The following is a 13,354-nucleotide window of genomic DNA, read 5'->3' on the forward strand; positions in this document are numbered from 1 at the left end:
GGACGCGCAGGCTCAGCGGCCATGGCTCACGGGCCCAGCCGCTCCGCGGCATGTGGGATCTTCCCGGACCGGGGCACGAACCCGTATCCCCTGCATCGGCAGGCGGACTCTCAACCACTGTGCCACCAGGGAAGCCCTCCCTTTCTTATCTTACTACCTTGGCTAGGACTTCCAGTATGATACTGAATAGGATTGTTAAGAGGGGACATTCTACTTTGCTCCTGATCTTAGTAGAGAACCACGTAATTTCTCATTGATAGTTTTTCATAAAGCAAATATCCATGCAACCACCAGCCTAGTGAATAAACAAAATGTTGCTGATACACCAGAAGCTCCTGGAACCTCCACCCCAATTTCTACCACCTATATACAACTTAACCATTATCTTTAGTTTTGTTGTAATCACTTCTTGCATCCCTAAACACTAAAGTCTAGTTTTGGAACTTCATATAAAATAAATCCTACAGTATTATTCTTTTGGGTCTAGGTGTTTTTTATCAACATTATGCTTAGGAGATTCGACCATGTTATTGTTGCTATACTTTATCCAATTTCGTTGCTGTAGAGCAGAAGATGAGAAAATTTTTTCTGTGAATGACATTATTTTCCAATTTGTCATCAAACTCAAACCAGTAAATGAGAGTTCACTACTGACCTATCAAATTTAAATAACTCTTTAAGGTTTCATCATACTTTTCAATAATAAAAATTAAGGTTTTACGTGAAAAGCAACTGTTTCATGTCATGAAAGCAATACTAATGTCTGTAGTCTTTCTCCAAGTTGTCTATTCTAGTTCAATGATGGAAAAATTTTGAACTGAACCTCTAAAACCAAAAAAGTTTCTTTTTTATGCATAGTTTCTGCTAAATTCAAGATTCCTAACTCACAATTATAGATTGTCAGGAATGGCCACAGTGTTTCCTGGCTCTATCAGATGTTCCAACCAACAAGATTAAACATGAGCCTAGTAATTTTGAAGAATTCTCACTGTAGACTACTTTGACAGCTTTGTCAGATACTATGTGATTAAGAATATCACATTCAAAACCTGTAAAGGTTCATATTTCAGTTTTGGAGATAATTGGGAGAATGTATGATTTGGTTTTATTCAACTCTAATAAGCATTCATTTTCTATTGCATAATTTGGACCTTTTAAAATCACAACAATACTCTATCACTGAGTTCTTTCACTGATGAATGAAAAGTGTTATCAATTATAAGCAAAAGTCAAATTTCTGGCAGTCAAGCCATTACATCACATATCGAGTGCCTTATCGCAAGGATGATGCACGAGGTAACTTTCCAGATAAAGGTAGTGATGATAAGAAATTTCTTCCCAAATAATTTTCCTAAAACAAGCATTGCCTTTAGTCATCATTCTTTCTACCAATTTCTGAACAGCAATTGAATTCTATGTTTCTATAAAATCATTAACAGACATCTTTTAAGTTCTTCTGGACAAAATAGGAAATCAGTCTTTCCAATACACTGAGCTGACAGAATTTATAGATATTTTATAGTAGATTATGGATACAAATTCAGTCTAATTATTTTCACCATGCAAAGTGAAAAAAGGACTTAACGTCTCTCTTACTGGAAGGTGTATTTAAATAGATATGTTAAGACAGTCTTATTCTCAGATATGAAGAAATATAAAAGAAAAAGAGAATCAAAGTTTAGGGCATAAAGGGATTATGATGGCACAATTGCACATATTAAATCAAAGGAAGTTACCTTCTTTTCATCAGAATACTCTCAAAATTCTTAACAGTTCTCTGCCAGAAGGTAAAATTAAAACTAATCCATTTTGCATTAAATGTTATTATTGTACGGCATCACCCTATGTTATTAGCTAGAAAATGTTAACACAAATAGAAATTTAAGTTACCTACCAAAACACCCGTATATATTGTAGAGAAAAAAATCCAAAGAATATTGTCATCGCATAGTTTTCTATTACTAACACCTGAATAGCCACAAAAACTGAGAGATGGAAAATATAGAGTGCAGATGACTTACATATGGAGGGTTAGACTTTAATTCTCTCTCCCAGGATTGAGGAGTTTTATTCTTTGTGCTTACAATGCTCCTTTCTCCAGGGTATTCTTCTACTTCCAGAATAGGTCAGGACAAAGCTTCAACAGACTTCTATTATTTGTTTGATCTAGGGGGAAATTATACTTTTAATCAATTATTACAAAATGCATCAAACTTTTTTCTCACTGTGCTGGGGGGTGGCGGTTTCTCATTATTTTCTCTTGGATCTGAGGTGAACAGAGAAAATAGGAATTGCCATTGTTGCATATTACAATAAATAAATCAAGTAGTTTAAATTAACACCACTAAAAGAAACCCACATCTATCTTCTTTTTCATTTTTATGGCTAAGCAGCACAGCAAGAGAAAATTAATATTCAAAATCCAAATGACTACAAAAGCCTACTCAAATGTATTTTTAAAAGACTTTAACATAATTTTGCAAATCCATGAGTTTGAATGGACTGGCAGAGATGATTAGGTATCAAATATTTTTACTCATTCATTTTAATGTCTTAGGGCTAAAGAATTACAGGATGATTAGAAAAGTGTAAAGGGAAATCCATTTTAAAAAATTTTAATGGAATAATAAAAAAGATGATTTCAAGAGCATGAGACAGACCAGAAACAGATAGCAACGGGTCTGTAGGCAGGGCAAGAAATCTAGAGTAAGAATTTTGAAGATGGTACAAAGGTTGGGAACTGCTATTCAAACAGAGCATGTTAGTAAAATTAAAGCATGTAACATGAGTACATTTTTTAATATGGTTTGATGTTAACTCTCTAAGAAATCTATACAATGTAAAAATGTAATACATCCTACCTTCACAAGAACATAGAAACATAATATATGATTATTTGATCTTTGGTGGTATGAACATTCATAATTTTAAAAGAGTTAATTGTATTCTAAAAACTTCATCAAATTGTAGTTTTCTAATAACGGATATTTTCTGCCTCATTAAAATAAAATATTAAGATAAATGTCTTCAACTTGTGCCATACCCTGGATCACACTCTCTTGCCTTATCTTTAAGTCATTCATATTGCTTTCCATTAAATAATAAATTAGAATGTAGGGGGAACATTTAGAGAAATTTGGAAATAAAATACAGATGGGGGAAATGTGTCTGCTAGCACTTTAAAGCCAGTTTTCATTCAGAAATTTAAAACTATTACACTTGTGATTACTATTCCAAAAAAATAAAAACTATAGTGCCAATATAGTAAACAAATGAAGCCAATTAATAGCTGTATCGGAATAGCTAAATACAAAAACCAAAATGTATGTGGGCAGAAGAATGTCTCTTTAAGCCATCCATCTGGTCACAAACTGATACTTATGTGAGCCCCTTCTGATTTTAATCAGAGTCAGGGGTACTTGTAAGCATTTACCTGGAACACCTCAAAATTATTTCAAAGTGAAACAAACAGAAATTTGACTATCAAAAATTAAAGCTATTGAAGGAGAAAACTCACTCAAGACTAGATTTTAGGATTACAGAAAACTGGTATGTTTTCTTTTAGAAAGATCCAACTAATCTTGGCCTAACTTAATAGTCTTACTACTAAAACTTATCAACATGCATTCTATATGAATATTTCCATATGGCTTTTCAAACATAGGTAGTTCTACCTTAGTTTCAAGAACACAGAAATGATTTTGCTATATTTTGGATCAGTGCAGATCAATGCACATTCCTTTAGGGAAGCCTTTTGAACTGACAAAGGGTGAATGATTGACATCAGTAACAAATACGTTTTGTTGTCCTGGACTGACATGTCATTTATAGCAATACCTATGCTAATTAATGCCATACATATCTACCAGATGTGTCAGAGAAATATGCCAGACCCTTCACAGAATATTCCGTTTAAGTGCGGCTAAAATTACATTATAGATATGGAAATGCATCCCTTTGTGATAAAGAACTGATCGCTCTCTCTCTCTCTCTCCCTCCCCCCATGTATCACACACACATATATACATATACATAGAATATACATTCTGTGATAGAGAAAAACGCACTTATATGTACAATTAGCTATACCTTGTCTATTCCATTTGTAAAACTTTTTACAAAAAGCAAACTCTACCTTGCCATGTTCAAATACACTATAATCTTAAGCTTAAAAAAAATACAGAACATAATGTACTAAAATACTAGTCAGGGTCTTCAGAAACTACACTATCATCATGATGCTTTACACTGAAATGTGTTCCCAGATTCTCTCAACTCCACTGCTAGACTGTTAACAATGGGAACTATGCGTTAATCATCTTCATCTCCCTATTCCCTAGGACACAGTTTGGTATATAGTGGGTACCAGCTTTTTTTAAAAAAAATTAGAGCTAAGGTCAGTAAAGACATCAAAATTATGTATCACATTTTTGTCAGTGAATTCAGTATATACAAAGAAATAATTGTTAGTGTTGGCAACTGAAACCCTTACTCATTAAATCAAATAAACTGGTAAAGAACACGTCTCAGTGTCTGGTACAGAGCTAGCACTCAAAAAACTGTGAACTATATAATCAGGATGAATATTCATCCTGCATTGCCTGGGATAGATGGGGTTCGTACTTACTGCAATTATTAACAGCTACCACTTTTCTTCTCAAAAGTGTCAGTTTAGATGGCAACTTTATTCCTCCAAAGTATCATTAATTTATTATAATTCATTTATATGATTATTTCTTTTTATCAACAAGTTATTATTTTTCTTGTTTTCTATGATGCTGTTACATGACAAAACTATTTTATTGGGATTGGGATGAACAACATTCCATTCTTTTAACATCAGTACATTCACAGAGAAGGTCAAGGGTTTATTAAATCCTCACATCCTTGAAGCTAAACATTTCATCATCAACAAAGGAATTGTCTCCTAGCTGACCAATCCAAATGTGACTTCTTAATTCTTGGTTTGCTTAACTTTCCTAATTCATTTAGCTTATTTTTCATTCTTTCCTTCATAAAACTCTACCTTTGGCCTACATGACACCCCTCTTTCTTGATTCCCCTCCTACCTCTGAGACCTCCTTTTTTCAGTGTCTAATAGTTCCTATTCTTACATGTATTTCCTCAATGTCAGTTTTCTCAAGACTTCATTCTAGTCCTCTTCTTTTCCTAATCTGCGCTCCAGTTCTTGCAATAACCACAACTTATTGCAAATGATTCCCAGGTGTGTATTTCCAGTCCACACCTCTCTCCTGATCTGCAGATCTAAAGTTCCTACTGAATATACAATCTCCTATCTGTCCCCACTTCCTCCAGTCTTAACTCCGAGACCAAGGAAGCAACCAACAGTTAAGGAGAAAGTGAAGTCCTGCAAGAATTCACAGGCAACAGATGACAAGGGGGGGAAATCCAAACCCACTAGAGTGAGAGGCAACCTGTTCCTGGTATCTCATTTGTAATCCAAGCATGTTTCACTTATAAAAATTGTTGCATGTAGTGGATAGGTTTCAAGGCAAATATTACTAGAAAGAATAATATGATAAACGTCAAATATATCATGAGGATCACAAAATAAAATACCCAAAGATAAAAGTGTAAAGCAGCTAGGTGCAAGATAAAAGAAAGTAGTAGGGTACTGTGGCAAAGTCTCTAAAGAGGTGTTTTTTAACCCCCATCAGATTACTGCATATGCTCCTACATTTGCTCCATAGGAATGCAGTCTTAGCCCTGCCAAATGTGAGTTTTCAAGAAGTTAGAAAAGCTGTGTGTGTGTGTGTGTGTGTGTGTGTGTGTGTGTGTGTGAGAGAGAGAGAGAGAGAGAGAGAGAGAGAGAGAGAGAGAAACAGAAACAAAGAGAGACACAGAGACAAATCCAATTTTTAAGATTTAGTAACAAATTTCATATTTAAAAAAATAATAAATATAATAGTATTTGCAAGCTAAGGACATAAAGCACTCCTTTTTGACCTCAAGGTTAAATTGAAGGGCTAGCCTTTGACTTAAAAGCCATGTGTATATAACATGGCTTCTTAAGGAAAGTGTGGTCTGAGTTCTGAGCAACCAACACAATACAAAGTCTTTTGTTATACAATCCATTTACATTTTGAGAAAAGCTTGCTATTTAATTGTATTGCCAAAACATCCTATGAATGCAATTTTCCACCTTCTCTTTGGCTCAGCTCTTTATCCTCTACTGCCTCTTAAACATCTTCACTTGAATATTCTGGTTCTGACCCTTCTTCAAATTAATCATGGTTTATATATCTTCGGAATTTTATCTCAAACCTTCTCTTTACTCAAGAACACTCAAGTTTTCTTAAATATATACCAAAATATTTATTTATTTACTGGATCTTCTAACAGGGAAAATTTTGTGTGCCTCTGGCTTACCCTCCACAATTTACAGGAGAGATTTATAGAAGAGAGTAATTTATCCAAGATCTCAGAGGGTGTGAGTGGCAGAGATGGAAATTGAGCTCACTTTCCTTTTGAAACCAATGCAAGCCAAATTTACCCAAAATTTAATTGATAGGTAAATATACACATATAATATTTAATTTCTCTAACTATATTTGAAAATAATTTCCGTTAAATAACATATACTATAATCAAAATTAGAAAATACCAATATTTGTGTATGTGTTACCTCAGAGTATGCTTATTACAACACTTTAAATTTCACATTAAACGTATTTCACTTATGTATTATACATGTTTATAACTGCAGAGTCAGATGAGGATATCAGACTTCCAACACTAATAATCATCCATTCTCAAAAGGGCACAACCAGTATCAGCATCAATAGGTTCACATTTAAAGGAGATCGACTCATTCTGTACACAATTTCTGAGTAGTTGATTGTATATTAGCTTACTTATGAAGTGGAAAAAATCTCAGAACAAACGAGCAGGAGACAGGGGAAAAAAAACTACCTTATCTATATTGCCCTGACAATTGAGTTTGGACAACAGTATTTTCTAAATGTACCCTATTCAGGGCTGGATATGTAATTACCTTCAGTTCATAGTCTAGACATTAATGCTTTCATAGTATTTAAGACTCCTTGTAACATGCTTGCAGCTTTAAGTAAGCAAGGCTAAATCTTGACCAGATAAATTAGCAAAGAATGCAATAAAAGCTGCAATAAAAGAACTTTATCCTACAAACCTTCAAGTTGCTGCTAAATGAGATTTCTTTGAAATGCAGATCAGTTGAACTAGATTAGTGAATTTTAGCTCCTGTCAACATCATAACAAAATACAAATACAATTGTTCACTGGCCTTATCTCCATGCTTCCATCTGCTGCCTTGTTATTTACTTTCCTTGATTTACTATGCAGATCTAAATAAGGCACATCAAGGAGGGCTTACAACACAATGGCTTCTTAAGCTTTACATCAAGGTATTTGAAACTGAAGCCAGGAAAGGGCTGCCATCAAAGACATATCTCTAATGAACTTCCATATCAGAGAAGGTTTGGTATTTAATACTGCTGTGAAAAGAAAGAGCTACAAATCAGAATGGCCTATGAAAGAAAATGCCCACAAATCTTGATGAGATTAGCACCTCTGAGAATTAATATCCCAATAAAAATGATGTCTGGTACCTTGAAGAGTTAACTTCCAACCTTTGCAAATATAATGCACTGTGTCAAGAGCAGGGAAATCATTTGACAAGGTTAAAAGGTCGGGGAAGAATTTTTAATTTTTCTCCCAAAGCTAGAAAATTATATTTTTTATACCTGTTTATCGTAAATCCATGTCAGAATAAACAAACTTCAACATAATTAACACAATTAACAAATTTATAACATTACTTTCTATGGTATACGCATTCTGCACTATTTTTTCAAAAAGGAAAATTAGGAACAACTTCACAGTAAAATATGTAATATAAAATGACAGCATGCAACATTTGTTCATCAATTCTAGTATTTCCTTTTTCTGGCCCACAGCAATCTATGGCAACACAGTAAAATCTTCAGTCATTTCGCAAATCTTGAGGTGCCATTTTTATTACATGCTGCTCACCTTTTAAAGAGATACAGTAAATAAGAATTTCCTTTCACCCTCTCTTCCTCCCTGTGTTTTCCCACTTTTATTTATGTCAAAGTTGAACAAGACAATAATTCACAAACATTAGTGAAAGTTTCCAGCAAACTCTACTTGCATTACTGTTTGACAATTTATTTCCCATAGCAGTTAAGGTCCATAAACAAATGATAATTTTGTTTTTCCTAAAGAAAGCATTTCAATCATTTATGTCGTTCTATAGCAAGGGAAGATCCCACAAGCAAGTTCTGTTCCGTGGATCAATCAGCTCCAAACCAAAGTAGACATGTTGTCGACTCCAGTGCCTGGAAATCCTGCTGCGGGCTCACCAGATGATGAAAACCGAGGTATGCAGCGGGGGGCGGGGGGGGGGCCCACGTGGCATTCGGTAGCTTCTGGGCATGTCAAACTTCACAACAACCCCCACAGTCAATGACAGCAAACACCTTCCCTGTTCTTGCCTCCAAACATAAACTTGCCTCTCTACCCTCCCTCCGAATTACGGGCAGTCTTCCAGAAACAAAGCCCCAAACAGAAGAAACCTCCCATGACTACACAGCAGAAATCACAGTTGTCTTTTTGCTGGATTTCATTTCATGTAGGCAATGTTCCAGACTTATTTGCAACCACAAGAGACTGTTACCTCTTCTTGTTTAACACAATGACAAAACAACAGATTTACATATGCAAAAGCAGGTGCTGTAACGGGTTTGACTACTCTTGACCTAAAGCATGTAAAAGAGGTTTATCTGCAACAGCTGTCTCAAAGGTATTGGAGCTATGATGGGCAGTCAAAACTCCACCATCTGTAGAAGCGTGTGCTCAAAATGACAATATGAATTAAACACTGATCAATAGGCCTTCCCTCATCTTTAACCATACATTGAAATCCCAAGATGTGTATATATTGGGCTATTTTACCTATCAGTCCTAGATAAGGAAGATAGAAATGTTGACATGCAAAAGTAATGTGTTCAATTGATCATTTCAGAACAGTTCTTTTCACCATGCTGACATACTGTGAGATGCCAGGTACTGAATTTTAATCACAGTATTATTTTAGAGCAAAATTTTCACAGGATTAATAATTCTAGTTACTGTAATAATAACCTAAATAACTACTCTGTTGGATTTCTACCACCGTAATTGTTTTCCTTAACTATTTTTACATTCAAGTTGTAATTTTAGATCTTAAAAATAATGAAATTGTAGGCATGGGTATCTTAATCTCTCTTACTTTGAGCTTCAATTTAGAGAGGTACATTTTTCTGACATTCTGAGATTACAATTTTCTTTAAGAGTCTACTTTTTCCCTTGCACACCAAGGTAAAGAACCCGAGTCTGAACATGACCCCTTACTGAACAGAATGACTTGTTTTTGAGTTATATTTGCAGAAGGTAGCACCATATGCCCCAAGCTCCAAGTTGGATGCTCTTTCTATGGTCTAATTTGCTTGTCAAAAGATGTTACAATCACAAACCTACAATGTCTAGATAAACTTAATATCGAATGCAAAAAACAAACAATTTTCCTCACTTTCTTTAGAAATAACAAATTAATCTCAAATAAATGCAAAAGGTTTGTAAAGTTCAAGCAACCTCTGAATTATAAATAAAAGAACCTGGTGCCACATGATTGAAAAAAGAAAATCACACACACGTACATAAGTTTAAATTAATTATTAAGAACAAAAACCTTGTCTCCTTTCTGAAAGAACAGAAGCAGCATGAAGTGTACAATTTTCAAGCTGACTTAGAAATAAACTATTTTTTAAACAGAAGTTTCACAAAAAACAAATTTCAATCAAACCACAGTTCATTATAAAAATTAACTTTTCAAATTTGAGTGAAATACATCCACTTATTTTAAATGTTTTTGCAATTTCCATTGTACATCTTTGGAATTTAGTTTTAGCCTCCAAGAAACTTTAAACTCTGCGGCAATATTCTTTTGTTTGTTTGACTTGATTTTGTTTGTCTGTTTTTTCATAACGTAGAGATAGTATCATGGGAAGGAAGAAAGAAAGACCATATCTGCAGACAATTTGTTTCAATTTTTTCTTTTTTTTTTTTTCCTTTGTCTTGTTGCTTAAACACTAAAGAATTAAAATACCATTTAAAGAAAAAAGCAAGGGTATTCAGTGGCTGTTTCTCACAACTGAGATGAGACATCATTATGACCCTTTCAAAGCCTTTCTAAATGTTTAAAAAACTAAAATTATTTACTCAATAGGTCGTAACTGCCTTTTGTGAGCCACAGTAATCCATCATGTGAATAAATATTTAGACAATATTTTAAATGTGTGTGATATACTTGACAGAATACTGCAGTTCCAGGCTGTCCTGTAAATACAATCTGATCAAAAACATTCTGCTTGTACAATAAAAAAACCCAGCTAGAAACACAATAGTCCAGCCAAGGAGAGAAAATTGATAGCTAGGAAAACCTCAACAGTGAAAGTGACCATGAGTGACATAAACCACTGCAATTTTAAGAAGTTTGAAAAGCTGTTCTTGCTGAAGTAGATATCATATAAAGAATATACACCTATCTTAAGAAGAATTAACAAAGCTTCTTAAAAATGTACCACTTGTAAATAAAGGTAATATATCTATTTAATAAGCAACATTATGCAGCAGAAAAAAAACAACAGAGCAGCACTATACTTACTGATGTCCTGACAGAACAATTTCCAAGGTACACTGTTAAGTGAAAAAAGCAGGATACATCAAAGTGTGTATGTTTATATAACCATCTGTGAAAAAGTGACATATAGAGATACATATATGTTTATATATACATCACTATTTCTAGAAGAACACTAAGAAACTGGTTGGTGTGACTGATTCTTGAAAAGGGAAAATGGATACTTAAAGTATTGCTTCTCAAACTTTTTCATAACTACATACACATAAAAACCAATACCAATTATATGGCACATTGGAACAAACGAAGGGCCATCTGTCACAGGTCCCACCTTGCTTAGTTGGGGGTTAAAAACATAACTATCTCTTCACACCCTTAAAGTAACTGAGACACAGTAAGCTATGAGGTATTATGTATTACCTGTTTTAATAATTAAATTAAAGTTGAACAAGCCAAATTGACAATTTAAAGCTTATCAGTGGAGAATAAACTTGAAATATCTACTCAATCTTTTTACAGTTTAAATTTTTTTAAATTAGCACCTGCTAGAAAATCTCACTGCACATTAAATGGTACTCCAATAATCTCTCAATTTTTCTAATTTTAAAATGCTACTGATTACTATATTTATAGAGTACACACCAAGAGTCTTCAAACCAGAGTTGCTTGCACTATGTTGCACTATGATATGTTTACCACATCCTTAGCATTTCAAAAATTTAAACGGAAATTATTTTTTTCACTCAAGATAAGGGTACTGAAAATTAAGTCAAATTTTATCCATTATTCTGCTATATTTTATTTTTAATTTATTTTTATTTTTAACACATATAAAGCAGATAAGTCAAGTCTCGCTTGTTAACTTAAGAAGCTCCAGTTGACATTTATTTTTATTTGATTGACAAAGGTGGAAACTATTATTTTATTACTTTAATGAATGCAATTTGTTACATAGATAAAAAATACTTGAAGCATAGTGGGAATTAATAATAAAAGAAATTCTTGGTGGTAGTTAAACGGCTACTGCTGCTGATATTACTTATAACCTCAGCAAATAGCAGATGTGTGCTAGAAAGCACTTTTTTGTAAAGAAAGTATGATTTGCACCTTTCAGAAGGACATTTCAGTTGGTTTTCACAGTGAAATTATATAATAGCTTTTTTTATTACTTTGTATAAAAAAGCTTATGCTAAGAATCACACATCTATACATTTGGCAATTGTGTATTTATGATAATATGTCAGATGATGAAGGTGTTCCAAGGAGAAAGAAGTCAAGATCACTTTTCAAAAAATCACAGGTTAAAGATGAGGACTCGGGGGAAAAAAGACAAGAAGAAGCTATGTGTGATTAGGAAAAAAGATGGATTCAACACTTTTCCCAATGGAAGAAACAGCCAATATTCTAGGATAAAATAAGGAGGATTCATTGGCCTTGGGATATTTAAGGAGTTTTTAATACTGACTCCCATTCTGCCTCTAACGCCTAATCATTCAGTCAAAAACATCTGTACGTACACCATGTCCAGATGCTGTGTTCAGCACTAGGAATTCAATGATGTAGCCCCACAAGCTGTATAAAAGCCTGGGATAGAAGGTGGAACTGGGGAACAGTTGGTGTCAAATATTTTGCACAGAAAGAGGAACTGAAGGAACTATAGGCATAAGAATGAATAAAAAGTAGTAATCCAAATAAGAAGGATGAAAATCTGAAGGAGGACCATACCAAAGGAGATGAAGCAAAGAGGACATATTTGATAGACATTTATATTAGTGTCCATTTCACTTCGTGACTGACTAAGAGAGGGAAAATTGAAAATGACTTTCAGATTTTTTGGCTTGGTTATATGTCGTAGATACCATAAGGAAAGCAGTCTAGTAGGATTTATAGTGTGAGAGCAGCCTCAAAGATTCCCAATGATCCCAACCTCTGCTACCTCTGTCCCATGCAATCCCCTCTCCTGGAGTGTGGGCTGGATCTAGTGCCTTGCTTCTGATGAGCAGAATATGGCATCTCATTTCTATGATTAGGTTTCAAAATAACTCTGACTTCTGTCTTTTCACTCTCACGTGCTCAGTCTGATGGAAGCCAGTTGCCATGTTGTGAGTTTTCCTATGATTAGGCCCAGGTGAATACCCAAGTGACAGGCCCGCATCTTTTATGTGAATAGCACAAAAAAACTGAGGAAATGTTCTCCCAATATTCAAAAACTATACTCTGGTTCAGCAAAGGAGTTACTCACACAAATGATGAATTATTAAGTTCATCTCATTATTATTATTATATTATTAAGTTTCAATATACAACTTTGTTATTTCACTCATATCTTTCCCCTTAATGTAAGCAAAATATTAACCAACATTCATACTAGAACTAAACTCATTCATTCATCAATTGCAAACATAAGTTGGCTGTAGATATAAGAGTTCAGCAAAAGTCAATGAAAGCATTCAAAACCTTCAACAAGGGACTTGAGCTTTCTTGAGCTAAGAATAAAGTATTTTATAGTTGCAAAAGATCATTCTTTATGTGTACGTGTTTCTGCCTTTGTATGTGTTTATGTCTGACACTGGATAGCTTCTGTAGACTGGTAAGTTTCATTTGCTTTATAGCCAAAGAGTAAGATAAAGTAAACCTTGTACCTCCTAGAGTTAG

At 34.1% G+C, this 13,354-nt stretch overlaps 1 protein-coding gene across 26 annotated transcripts in view; it reads right to left on the reverse strand.

Annotated features, from left to right (window-relative positions):
• The window catches only part of FOXP2 (forkhead box P2), a 536,717-nt gene that overhangs the window by 469,201 nt on the left and 54,162 nt on the right, over window positions 1–13,354 (reverse strand). For 14 of the 26 annotated variants that reach the window (XM_055084875.1, XM_055084873.1, XM_055084878.1 and 11 more), the window contains one exon: window positions 2,022–2,166. The exons of 11 other annotated variants lie outside the window; for them this stretch is intronic. The gene's annotated coding sequence lies outside the window, so the exon portion shown is untranslated. Of the gene's footprint in view, window positions 1–2,021; window positions 2,183–13,354 lie in introns of all 26 variants that reach the window. One more of the 26 variants, XM_055084880.1, reaches the window with a different exon arrangement.

This window comes from Physeter macrocephalus, chromosome 5 (genome assembly GCF_002837175.3).
Source record: "Physeter macrocephalus isolate SW-GA chromosome 5, ASM283717v5, whole genome shotgun sequence".
NCBI lineage: Eukaryota > Metazoa > Chordata > Mammalia > Artiodactyla > Physeteridae > Physeter > Physeter macrocephalus.